Below are 12,754 nucleotides of genomic sequence, written 5' to 3' on the forward strand. Positions count from 1 at the left end.
TGGACCTTATTATGCTAAGAGTATTGCAAATGAGATGTTCTTGATAATATAAATGTAGGTTCACCCCAAAAGGTTTACCATTAGTTTCAATGAACTTGCATTAATTGCTAATTTAAGATTCAACTAGTTGTGTCTCTTGGCTCTTCAGTATCCTGAACTATATAACACCACAGATCAGGAAAGGGCTGAAAAAAAACAAACAAACAAACCATAAACTGTGTGCACTATACTAAGAAGATGTAATTGGATTTCAAAGTCCAGATATTGCAGTCAGCTCTGTTATAGACAGCTAACGTGAAGCTGTGTAAGGCAGCCCAATTTGTCAGCTAGAAACTTAAATTAGTTTCAATCAATATTTCTTGAAGTATAGTAGTAATAGTTCACAGGAGTTAGACCAGAGGACACATTCTATGACTGATCAACATAAAATAGATAATGTATGAGATGGATGGATTAAAAATGTCAAATATAAAGATGGGGCAATCACATGAAGACAACATTTACCATCCTGAACAGAAAAATATCTATAACATTTTCATCTCTCGCACAGTGTAATCCTACTACATGAACTGAAATCAAAGCAGTTTAACGGTAAAGTGGGTGAAGAGGAGCTAAAGGTCCAAGACAGGCTGCCTTCTGAAATCACCATCCATCATCTTCATTCACTCAGGTTGAAATGTTTATATTCATTATTCTGTAGCTCCTATTGTCCTTGTACCATGTACGTCAGGATGTATCATTAATCTTTCAGTCACCTGTAAAGACTAAATGCAAACAATGAGCCTTTTGTGCTTCTATGTGAAATTAAACATTCATCAATTGTTAAGTACAGTTTGCCTCGTTGGCTTTCATTTTGCCAAAGAAAAACAGAAATGCTAAATAGTAACTGGCAGAAAATAACCAATATAATTGTTAAAAATAGGCATGGGCGACCTTATTATATCAATATCAGCCGAGGTCCTCTGATACGACTAACTAAAACAGTAGACTGAATGGGCTGCTACCTCCTTGACTCCTACGCTCTCCAATTATTATTTGTTGTTTTGTATTTTGCACATTGAGAGAAATGTACATCTACATCTGCTGTAGTATGCAAATATTGTGTTAATTTCACCACAGAAGATTAAATAACCTCTGCAGTTGGCCACAAGGAAAGACAAATATCAGTTATTGGTCCAAGCACCCCCAATATATCAGTGAATACTAGTCATTCCTAGTATAAAATGCAGGTCAAGATGGTGAGACTCTGCAGTAATGAAGAGAAACAGAGCGCCACTCTGTATGAGAATTGAGGCACAGAAGTGTCACCACAGAATACGCTGTACGGTGGATCATCTGAGCCGTCATATCAGGGGTAGCAGCCCAATCACAGCTGTAACTATGATCTTTATTTGGCAATGTGTGATAATTGCGTGATAATTTCTCTATAAACACTACAACAAATGAAAAGGTTGTCAGGCTTTAAAAGCATCAGTTTTACTCTTCCAACTGCATTCACTACAGATTTCATAGCTCATCATAAACCCCATCTTACTATTGTCTTTGTTAATTTGTTTCGACATTTCAAAATGATCCGACTACAGAATTATAGTGGTGTTCTTCTTTTCCAGTTTTCATGACTCCGAGGGAGAAAGGCAGAATGTCCTTTAATGGTGCCTTCTGGGATCCTGCTGTGGATACGTGAATGAGACCTTTAGGGCTGCATTATGGATACATGCACAGCGCCAGGAAGGGTGGGGTATGGTGAATGCCCATTTATTGTAAGGAAGGGAGAACGGAAGTGGTGTTGCAGCCATGTAGTGCAGCTGCTTTAGACAGATACCATGTGCATGTGTGTGTGCATGTAAGATTGACAAGACATTGGGCCCTCAAGGAGATCGGACACCTCAAATTACTGGAGGGGCACAGAGCTAAACCAGAGGAGCGGTGTTTATTATGTGCATGTGCTTATTGTCCGCTAGCAGTGTGAGCCCTGTATGAAAACCCATCAATTTTACTTTTGATCTTACTTCCACTATAGCAAAGGAATTTTAGGGATTCCTAACATTTTCCTACTACATTTTATTAAATTACAAAATAATTTGAAATGCAACTAAGTGTACAACTAATTTGATTCTACTGAGGTAAATAAAAACAGGGATCTGTGAGTTGATTAAGATGATTTACAGTGCACGAGATAAACTACTGATTCAAACTACCTATGCATATCTAATGTACATTGTTGTTTAAACAAATAGGGGAAAATGTTTTGAAGAGATTCACAAGTAGCTACCCGCATCCACATTTTATGCCCTTTATGAACTAAGAGAGAATGTTAAGCAACAAAGGCAAAAGGAGACAGAATTGTCATGGAGACCACTTCAAGCCGAGTGAAGTCCTCAGACCCATACAGTTACCATGGCAGCCTATCGTATGTACATTTTACTCCATGTATTTGTACTTTAGTTTTCAAGTGTAGGTGTTGGTGTTGGGTATTATTTCAGATTAGCTGCATGGCTGATGATGCTACCTTTGATTGTATGCTAATTCTAAACATTTTTTTTCTAAACCAGCATTTCTAAGCTGGTGCCTGGTCTCAGTTTGTCCCAACATTAAGATGTAAAGCACAGTCACATTTTACATCAACTTTCATTGCATATTTTGTTTAGAATTTATGAAAAACTGGGCATTTTTAATCTTACGGTTAGCATTAACAGTTAAAGTCAGCAACCGTAAGCCGTATAAGTGGAAAATCATGGCTGAAATACTTACAGTTAAAAATAATTGACCTTTAACTGAAAATTAGCCCTCTGAAAAAAGCAGGGGTTAAGGCCACTTCAAATCCATAATATAAAAAATAAAACAAAGGATGTTGAACAACATCCTTGACAAACAGTATAAGGCTCTTTATGTCCTTTATAGACCTTTATGATTACAGCCACTGTATCTGTGGAGAGATCCTGACCTCTGTTAATACACTGGCTGTGCTGTGTGAGAAATTGGTCTTTGGAGAGGCACGCCTGGAAATAGCTGGCTGCGCTTTTTTAAGCTGTAGGTTCAAGCATGGCAGTACACCTTAGGCTTGTTCAGCTCTAGGGAGATGAAAAGGTTGTTCAAATGTCACCACCCCACCCCAGCCCCAAACACAGTACTGCAACAGCTGAGAAAATAATTATTTGTGAATGTCTAAGATGCCCTAAGGCCACGGTGTGTGTGACAAAGTGTGCATGTGACTGTGTGTGATGACTGTAAATGAGTGTGGCACAGCACTACACATGACGCTTGCAATATATGATATTAAGCAAGCTGACCAGGGGCCACATGCTGCTAAATGCTCAATAAATTAAGACTGACACAGTGGTTCTCAAAGTGGAAAAGATACATTTGGAGGCTTCCAACATGATGTACAGAACGATGTCAGAAAGAATGCATGAGTGGACAGCTGGTTGTGAAGAGGCATCGTCTCATTTTAATGCATTGCCATGTAAAACTCGTCTGAAAAGGTAATAGGATAAATAATTAGAAAACGTGGCTTTAAACTCAAAATACACTCAATTTCTCACTCAAGTAGCACAACCACTACCATAAATGAATGGCAACATCTATTGATAGCTGCTCATCATTGTGCAACTAATTATCTCTGAATCATTCAACTGGAACAACAGAATAAAGAAACGTCACCCGAATCATTCTTTTTAAATGAATTATAAACCTAATGACTTGCACATGTCAAAACATACAACAGACATGTATAGCACTTGCATATTCTAAAAAGAAACATATTCACAAATAGAATGTAAGCCTGACTAAGGTTTCATACAGTAGTCTACAAAACCTCTGTGTTATATTGAAACTTCTTTAACTTGGGGCAGCTACAGTAAACCACACCAGAGAAGTAGTGCACAGGATTCAATCTCACAGAAGAGATACACAAGCTTGAAGGACGTCTCACTCAGGATGCACAATAGCTTCATTAAAGCTGCAGTAGGCAGGATCACTGGAAAATTGGTGATTGTTGAGTTTCATTTGCAGGTTATTGTCCTTCTCTCGTCTCATCAGATGAACACAGACAAACACTTGTTTCATACGTGGCAGATGACCTGAGGTAATCTCTCCATCTCTGAAACTCTAAGCCGATACTGACATGTGTTTTGTTGTGTTTATTGTCCAGCTATCTTTTTAACTCTTTCATTTTTTTTGGTTTTAGGAAGGGACCTTCATTCAGAATAGCTCTAGTGGAACAGCCAATAGGAGAGCTCACTGACTCACTGAATTACTCTGTGATCTGAGGTCAAGGCCTCCTGTAAAGCAACAGATTTAATTGTGCAAACCAGAGAAGGTGCAGCAGTAGAATTTTTTCAATACAGGTTATTTGATTTACTTGGCTATGATATTTTTTGAATTATTGTGACACCAGCATTGTTGCCTCCCAGGATGAAGGTCACAAAAGAGAGTTTCCATGTTCTCCCCATGTGCACGTGGGTTTCTCCAGGTACTCCAGCTCCCTCCCACAGTCCAAAAACATGAAAAGCAGGGAATTCGGTTGTGAACAATCTAAATTGACTGTAGGTGTGAATGTGAGCATGAATGGTTGTTTGTCTTTGTATGTTGTAGAGCTGTAATCAACAAGAAATTCCTGTCAACTGGGGGTGGCCTGACAAAGAAGTCGACTTATCAGAATTTGAGTCGAACCAGAACGTATCAACTCATAAATCAACCAGTCGACCGGGACTTTACAGCCCTAGTATGTTGGCCATGCAATGGTGTGACAACCTGATCTACCTAGATCTACCACTAAAAACATTAATTTAAATTACTTCAATTGCCCATCTTTATACATAAATAAAGAAGGGCAATCTGTATTCTAGAACTACAATAATACCTGTCCAGAACCCTGGTTAATACACAGCACTGATTTACGATACAAGAACACCTTCAAAAAAAGGTGACAGTCCAGTTACTTAGAATTCAATCAGCATTAATATACTCACTGAGCCCAGACAACAGACATTAATAAGCTCTACATCAGCCTCTCTATTGCTGTCATTTGCTTCTCTTCCCTCGTCCTCTCCCTCCTCCATCTTCCCTCTATCCATTCATTTGGTTGAGCTATTAATAGCCCCACCACCCGCCTATCAATACCATCACTACTCCAGTAACAGAGGAAGTGGGGGTGTGGCCAAGCCAGTGGAATGAGAATAAATGAGCTGAACTATCTTGGTCTTATTTAATAAGAGACAGAGACAGGCAAAGGAATACACTGCACATAGAAAAGGCAAGAAGAACAGAGTTTTTTGGTTTTTTTTGTTTTGTCTTAAAAGATGGTAGATAAGACGAGTCAGTGAGAAATTGTTTTAGAGTACAATGGGAAGGCAAAGGGAAAAGTGAAGCAGTGAAGGATGGGTAGAAAAATATGATAGGAAGCAAAAATGGAAAAAATGTCCCAAGTTAACAGATAAAGGTACTGAGAGATATATAAAGATTGAGGGAATTTACACAGCAGGTGAAATACAGCTAAAAATATGTGACTCAGGACGGAGATATCTGCCAGCTCACTGTACATTTACACACATTCCTTATCTCCAATCCTACCCCTCAGTGTCTACCACTACATATAAGGGTCCACATTCTTCTAACTCTACATTTTTCCTCTTTAAACATTAAACCTTCTCTCTGTGCTTATTGATCTAGACAGTTTCACCCATCTTTGTGCAGAAAAGAGAAAGACTATTGTATTATCCATGAAAGCAAGGCTCTCAGTCTGCTTCGAGAGTTTATGTGACCTCTCCCATTGCTGCTGCTGATCCAGCTGCTACTGTGTGGCTTTGTCACTCCAAAAATGGTTTACAAAATATCTAAGAATCCAAGCTCACAGATCTATTAGCTGCTTGGTGAGATTTAGAGATTCCGTTTTACTCGAGACAACTGGTCAAAATCATTAGCCTCTATGGTAAGGCAAAAGACAGGTCACAAGAATGTATGAAATGAGTAACATAGCAAAATATCAAAGGAAGAATAGATATTTTCATCACAATCATGCAATCCAGTGTGTAACTAATTCAAAGTTACCTCAAAGAACAGAATTAATTCACGCTGTTGTCTCATGAAGGGCAACTCATGTGAGCTGGTGAAGCAAACAGGCAGTCTTGACTTATAATTCTCTTATGTAATTATATAAGCCAAGAACATCAATGAACATGTTATGGTTAAAGTAAAGTATAGTACTAAAGTGACTTGCTGTCAGTAATGTGGGTTCGTACAGCACTGGTGCTGTGACCCTGAACTGTCTGAATCACTGAGTTGTTTACCAAACTGTCATTCCATGTCAGTTGCATACTTATAGTCATTTGGTATGAAAAGCTCAAGTACACATGACCAATTTAAAGCTGGTGCAGACCAAATGAAATGAACTGAATGAATTAACAGACAAACCAACGAACCACAGACCAAATATAAAATGTGGACATGGGTTGTTGGGTGAAGCTATTTGGTAAGTAAGAATATAAGGATATAAGAATATAAGGAACAGCGGCCTGGGAGTGACTCTGTAGGTTGTAAAAAAAGAACTTTATCAGTCCCACACTGGAAATTTTTCTCTGCATTAACCCATCCTCTACTAGAAACTTTCCTTGAATTATGAGCAGTGGGCAGCCACTGAACAGCACCCAGGGAGCAATGGTGGTTGGGTACCTTGCTCAGGGGTACACCAGCCCTTTTTTGAACTGGTGGGGATTCGACAACCCTCTGGTTACAAGCCAAGTTCCCTTCCCACTTGGCCATGGGCACATGATGTCAATTTTGTAAATGATGCTCCTATATAGAGAAAAGCAGACAATAAAGTACAACACATATTGTCCAGTAGGTGACTGGTTGCAGGTAATGTCTGTGAACTCCTGTTTACAATACCTCAAAATGGCGCCAGTCATAATATATATAACAACACTTTCTCAAACACAACTGAGCCAAAATGACAGTAATGACTTACACTGCAATAAACAGGTTACATATGCATGTAATTATAAAAACACCAAATAGCAAAAATATGGGTCCAGAAAATCATCCCTGCAAACTGAGGGAGTACTGTTCTAGACTGGACACAATAATGACAAACACATTTTTCCTGACTGCAGTCAAGTGACATGATTTCATGAGCATTGAAACCACTCAGTCAGTCATCATCTACCGCTTTATCCTCCACCAGAGGGTCGCGGGGGGTGCTGTGCCAATTTCACTCACTCCTATGGTCAATTTAGAGTGTCCAATTTACCTAATCCCCACATTGCATGTTTTTGGACTGTGGGAGGACGCCGGAAAACACGCAAACTCCATGCAGAAAGGCCTTGTTCCAACCGGGGCTTGAACCCGGGTCTTCTCGCTGCAAGGCGAGAGTGCTAACCACTACACCACCGTATGTGGCCCCGTTGAGACCACATCACCACACCTCATCTAATTTAATTAAACCAAGAGAGCTGAACTACTGTTTGGCATAAGAAGCACCCACACACAAGACATAAGATATTGACGACAATCAACATACTAAAGTTCCCAATGGCAACCAGGTCCAGACCAACTGATAGACAAATTCAATAACAAGCCAGTGCATACTCACTCATGAGATGACTTTTTTCCAAAACCCTTCACATTATTAGCTCACAAAAGAACATGAGAATTAAGCAAACGCAACTTGGTTGTCACAGATGCCCCTTGCTAATCGGTGTGTACTTTTACCTTTGTGATGAGGATGCGGTACTGCTCAAGCAGCTCGTGGCTGTCATGGCAACCAGACAGTAACTGCCAGACTTCAGCTCTGAGTGGCTCAGGAATGCCACTGCGAACCAGTGAGGACAAACCCTTTGGACGAGTGGACAGGTTTCCATGCCTGTATGACAGACACACACACACACACAGGCAGAAGTAATCAATTATTTTGTGATCTTGTTAACCAGTTGAGTGGGTCTAAATTTTGCTTTGACCTATAGCTGGAAGATCTGATGATAGCTTTTGGTTAGGTTTTTAAGACAAGAAGTTTCATCAGATTGGAAGTTTTTCCTCGCCAGGTAAGAAGGGCTGTCTAAGTACCTTGTTTATTATTTATTATTACTGTTACATACCAGTACAATTCACCACCTCGCTGAAACGGACTATAATTATAGTATAAACAGTTTTGAGTAGAATAGCCATATAAATACGAACAGAAGCACTTCGAAGTGATAATACTACAATCATACATCATAATGTTACATTACTGAGTATGTTACTGAGAACAGGACTAAAGACAATACGAACATCAAGACTAATAATTGCAGTACTGCCATGTTGGTAACATTCTCGCACAAGATGAAATATCCTGCTTTTGAAAAAAAACACACCGTCAGCTCTTTTTAATGATGCTTGAAATCTCATCATAATGCATTTGTTGAGGCCATATGAAAGCAATTTGCCAACGAACTACTTTGCTTCATTGTGCTGATGCAACAGCAAGAAAACAGGCTGTGAAGTCAAATGAAAAACCATAAACATCTTTTATTCAGTTAATCATGTTGGTGTCTGTACCTGGAGCTACAGTAGATGTATCAGTGCTGGATGGTATAAATGCATAAAGTATCAAAAATTATAACACTAAGTGTTATTGCAGATAAATTGTTGGCCATATCTGAACTGAACTGTTATTGGGATGATTAACAATCAAATTGAGGGACCCAGCCCTGTGCTATAAATCACAGTTGGCATGTAGCACTATGGGCCTGATTTCCTTCGAAGCACCAGTTTGTCTTGTCATAGTCCCTTTGCACAAGGGCTAAAATTCACATTTGAAGTCATTGCATGCCTAATTGCATGGTTTATTTACACTAGTTTGAAACACACTTCTAATAACATGCACTTCTAATAGAACTGCATGTTATTAGAAAGTAATCACACTGTGGTTGCAATATATGATGTGTGATGTTGTAAAGTTTAACTGAAATATTGCAAGTTTTTTTCTGTTCAATTCAGAAGTGTCATTTGTCAAACATTTCCAAATGGGTTTCTTTTAATACATGTATGCATTTGGCTCTAAAAACAATTTTGAGGACTAAAGTTTGTATATTTTCCATGCGTGTACAGTCAGTTTTGATTTATCTACCTTTCTCTTTTGTGTTCATCTTGTCCTCTTTATTTCCTCACATAAATATATTGCAAAATCTCAGTTTCCACACCACTCTGTCCAGATGTGCAACAGTGAATTCTTGTGACATTTCATCTAATTTGTTTTTTTTTTTTAAAGCCTTACCATCGGTTGAGGATTCCTCCCCAGGACTCTAGGATTTTCTCAGGACAGTCTTTGGAAACATCTCCTGTACCACTTGAGATTTCACTGTCACTATCTGCAGGGAATACAAAAACCCATATATTAACGGACATTTAGAGTAACTTTCAACTGTCAACTGTAACCTATAACCTTTGTCTTATGGCTAAACTGCACTCCAACATTTTGTAGACAAGGCATTAAACTGAATATGATTTCATAATATTTCAGCGTAACACAGCTTTGAGTTAGAAACAAGAGGACAAGTAGAAATAATGTCCCAGTAGTTCTGGTGAAGGTCACCAATAGTTTAGTAGGAAGTTTTAGAAACTTTTTAACACTGATGCCACACAGTCAGAAGGAGGTGGTGCCTACACATTCTTTTATTACTGTTCTTCTGTCGGATGGTTTGTGAGGAAGACAAGAGGCAATCAGCACAGCGAGCCACTTGTGTTTAGATGCAGAGGCACTAATTGACTGTCTGGCCTGCTCTGCTGCTTGAGAGATGAACTGATAAACCCGCATATAGACCGCCCACTGGCCACACGCACGCAGGTATGTAACATTCACTGTCTTATGGTAGGGGTTTTTGTCCTTCACTGAAAACCAAAGCTTTACTGTCCATAATATGTCATCACCTTACTGACGGCTGAGATTTAAAGTATTGTTAGTGTTTCCACAAATTTAAAAAGGCACAAGGTAATCTTCTTCTTTTTTTTTAGTGATTAAAATGTCAGCATGTCCAATTGTATGTTGTACATGTCTTTGCTAACAGTTTGTGAACATGAAAAAGCAGAGTTAGAGTTAGGTCATGCATTCGGCTTAAACATGATCTCTGCCATAAAATCCTCAAAGGCAATAGATCATTCACTCCTTCTGAAGCCTTTTGTAAGACCTCGACATTTAAAAGGAGAAGGAACATTTTGTACCACACTCTGCAGCCACCATACCCAATGTACTTGTGCACCTATACATCCTCACAGCCTCGGCAGGAGCCTTTCAGGTCTTTATAAATGTTTGATGAGTCCTTTCAAATGGTTCAGACCCAGCACAAAGCTGCTGATTCTGTTCTCAGATTGACTAAGGTTACGTGGTGAGGAAGCACGAGTCCAGTGCCTCCACCAGCTTAAAAGGTGATGAAAGAAACTATGACCATTACAGTTACCTTCTAATCTAGAGAGGCTATGCATTCACCCCAGGATTATTTCAAATAGGATCTCTCTGATGCTAAAGCCACCAGCTGGTTGTGTCAAAATTAAAGGGAGGGAGAATTTCCCCACTAGTCTCTTTTATTCCTATCTTTATTTTTTTATTTGTTGCACTTTGTTTTTTGACCATCACACATTAGTTGACAGCACTGACAATCTTGTGCAAATGTTATAAGTAACAGTTTTGTCCCTTTTCAACCACATGTGTTAAAAAAAAGGCTACCAAAAACTCACATTACAAAGCATTCATTAAAAAGAAAGGCGGGGGGAAATGGAGAGTTCTTCACATGTGTATTCATTTCTGTGCACAATACGGCCGACCTCCAGCTTCACGTCCCTGACTGCCTTGAATCTTCAGCTCTGGGGGAAGTGAAGGGTGCTATAGGAAAAAACCCTGTGACTGTCTTCCACAGTGCCAGTTGAAAGCCGTCAGTTGCAGCCTTGGCAGCTGACTTGTGGCTTTGGGCAAGACGACAGCAAGGACAGGTGAGTTTTCCCTTTCAGTCGATGAACAAGAAGAACAACACAATGAGGGCCCTATTTAAACGATCTATGGCACATGGTCTTAAGTGTGTGGCACAAGTGAATTAGGGCTTGTCAAACTCCATTTTTGCGGCCGGTAATCAAGGCACAAAGGGACCTGTAAATGATAAAACAAAAGCAAATCTTTCTTTGTATTTGAATGTATAAAATAATATAATTAGATTTCATGCATATTTTGTTATTTAAAATAACTGGTGTACAGGATGTTCCTTCTCCTTGAGTCTTTATTTACTTGGATAGTGATGTACACTCATGTTAACATACAAAATTGCAAACTACGGTTACAGGAGTCCAGATACGTGCACCTTATACTGAAACCAGTATCATCATGGGACATGCATACCTGAATTGTGTCCAGGTCTAATATGCGACATCTGCACCACTGAGTCAGGGGTGAGGTGGAATCACCAGTGCTGTTTATATTAGTGGGCTAAAACTAGGTCATGTTTGGGAACCCCTGGAGTCCAATAGCGAGTGACCGTGCTGTTGATGTTACATCTGTTTTTTCATCCAAACCTACAGCATAGCAATTGGTTGGGTTAAAATCTCATAGATTAATTCGGGACACTTACAAGGCACTGCTACCACAAGCAACTTGGTTGATAAATGATTAGGACAGTAATTAGTGGAAATGGTTTAAATGTACAAAAGCTAAGATTTAACCTTACTATTGTGGTTTGAATATCATTTACACAATTGGAAGGATTTAAATGACAGAAAGCTCAAAAAATAAAAAATAAAAAGACCCTCCATTGTCAGGTCAATTTGAAGCAGGTTGTTACCCTCCTCGGTCTACATTAAATACCCCACGATGACAATATGAAAGCAGAACTTTGAATGTGGAACATATTAAACATTAATATTATTTAGTCTACATATAACCTTGAGTCTCCTTGGATGTGACGCAGCAAGCTCTGCATATCTGAATTTGGGGATTATCAAGATCAGTTCAGTGGGTCTTTTTTTACAGCGCACAATCTGACAGGAGTCACTGATGATCAATGATGGCTCCATTCAGACGTTATTCATTATTCATTTGTGTGCTGTTCCTACAGTGATGTGTCAAAAACATCTCATTGGGTTCAAAGTGAGGGGTCTTGTCCTAGACACTCAAGGACAGTCAAACAGTAGTGCCTATAAACCACAGCAGAGATTTATTCAGATTATTATCCTGTTATGTAAACCTTATGCCCAGTCAGACCTGAACCCTCGACACCACAATTTCATTTTAGACCTCTCTGTTCAGCTTTCACTCCACTCAGTCTCCCTGTCCCCGCCCCACTCTGAACACTACTCTGAACCAGCAAGCCTCCCTGTAAGTGATGAGCATCATGTATGGAGGGAACCAGACATGACAAGACATGAATTGAGGTCAAACAGATCAATCCTGGTTTTCATCACATCAAACAAGGTTTTACTTGACTACACATTCTGACCTATTTTGACATGCAACTGTAAGGTGTAAATAATGTTATTAATTATGAGTCTCATCATTAATGTCATCAGAAGTATATGTCATACCTATCCTAAAAGGTAGTTCTTCTGGAGGTTTCCCCCCCATCTACTCACTGGATCTTGAGACCATGGAGTCACCACCAGGTTCTTGGGTCACCTCTCAAACCTTCTCCATTGATTACTCAGTTTGGCCAGCTAGTCATTTTTAGAAGAATCCTGTTTGTTCCACACATCTTGTGATTTAATTCAGTGTGCTTAAAAATGACAGGTTCAACTCTTGGGA

General features: G+C 39.3%; 1 long non-coding RNA gene across 1 annotated transcript in view; it reads right to left on the reverse strand.

The window, feature by feature from the left end:
• The window catches only part of LOC122772569, a 34,986-nt gene that overhangs the window by 21,316 nt on the left and 916 nt on the right, over nucleotides 1-12,754 (reverse strand). Inside the window, exons 2-3 of the long non-coding RNA XR_006360785.1 lie at nucleotides 9,251-9,344; nucleotides 7,708-7,858 (exon numbers count right to left, since the gene is read on the reverse strand). This is a non-coding gene — a long non-coding RNA (uncharacterized LOC122772569). The remainder of the gene's footprint in view (nucleotides 1-7,707; nucleotides 7,859-9,250; nucleotides 9,345-12,754) is intronic.

This window comes from Solea senegalensis, linkage group LG7 (assembly GCF_019176455.1).
Source record: "Solea senegalensis isolate Sse05_10M linkage group LG7, IFAPA_SoseM_1, whole genome shotgun sequence".
Lineage (NCBI taxonomy): Eukaryota > Metazoa > Chordata > Actinopteri > Pleuronectiformes > Soleidae > Solea > Solea senegalensis.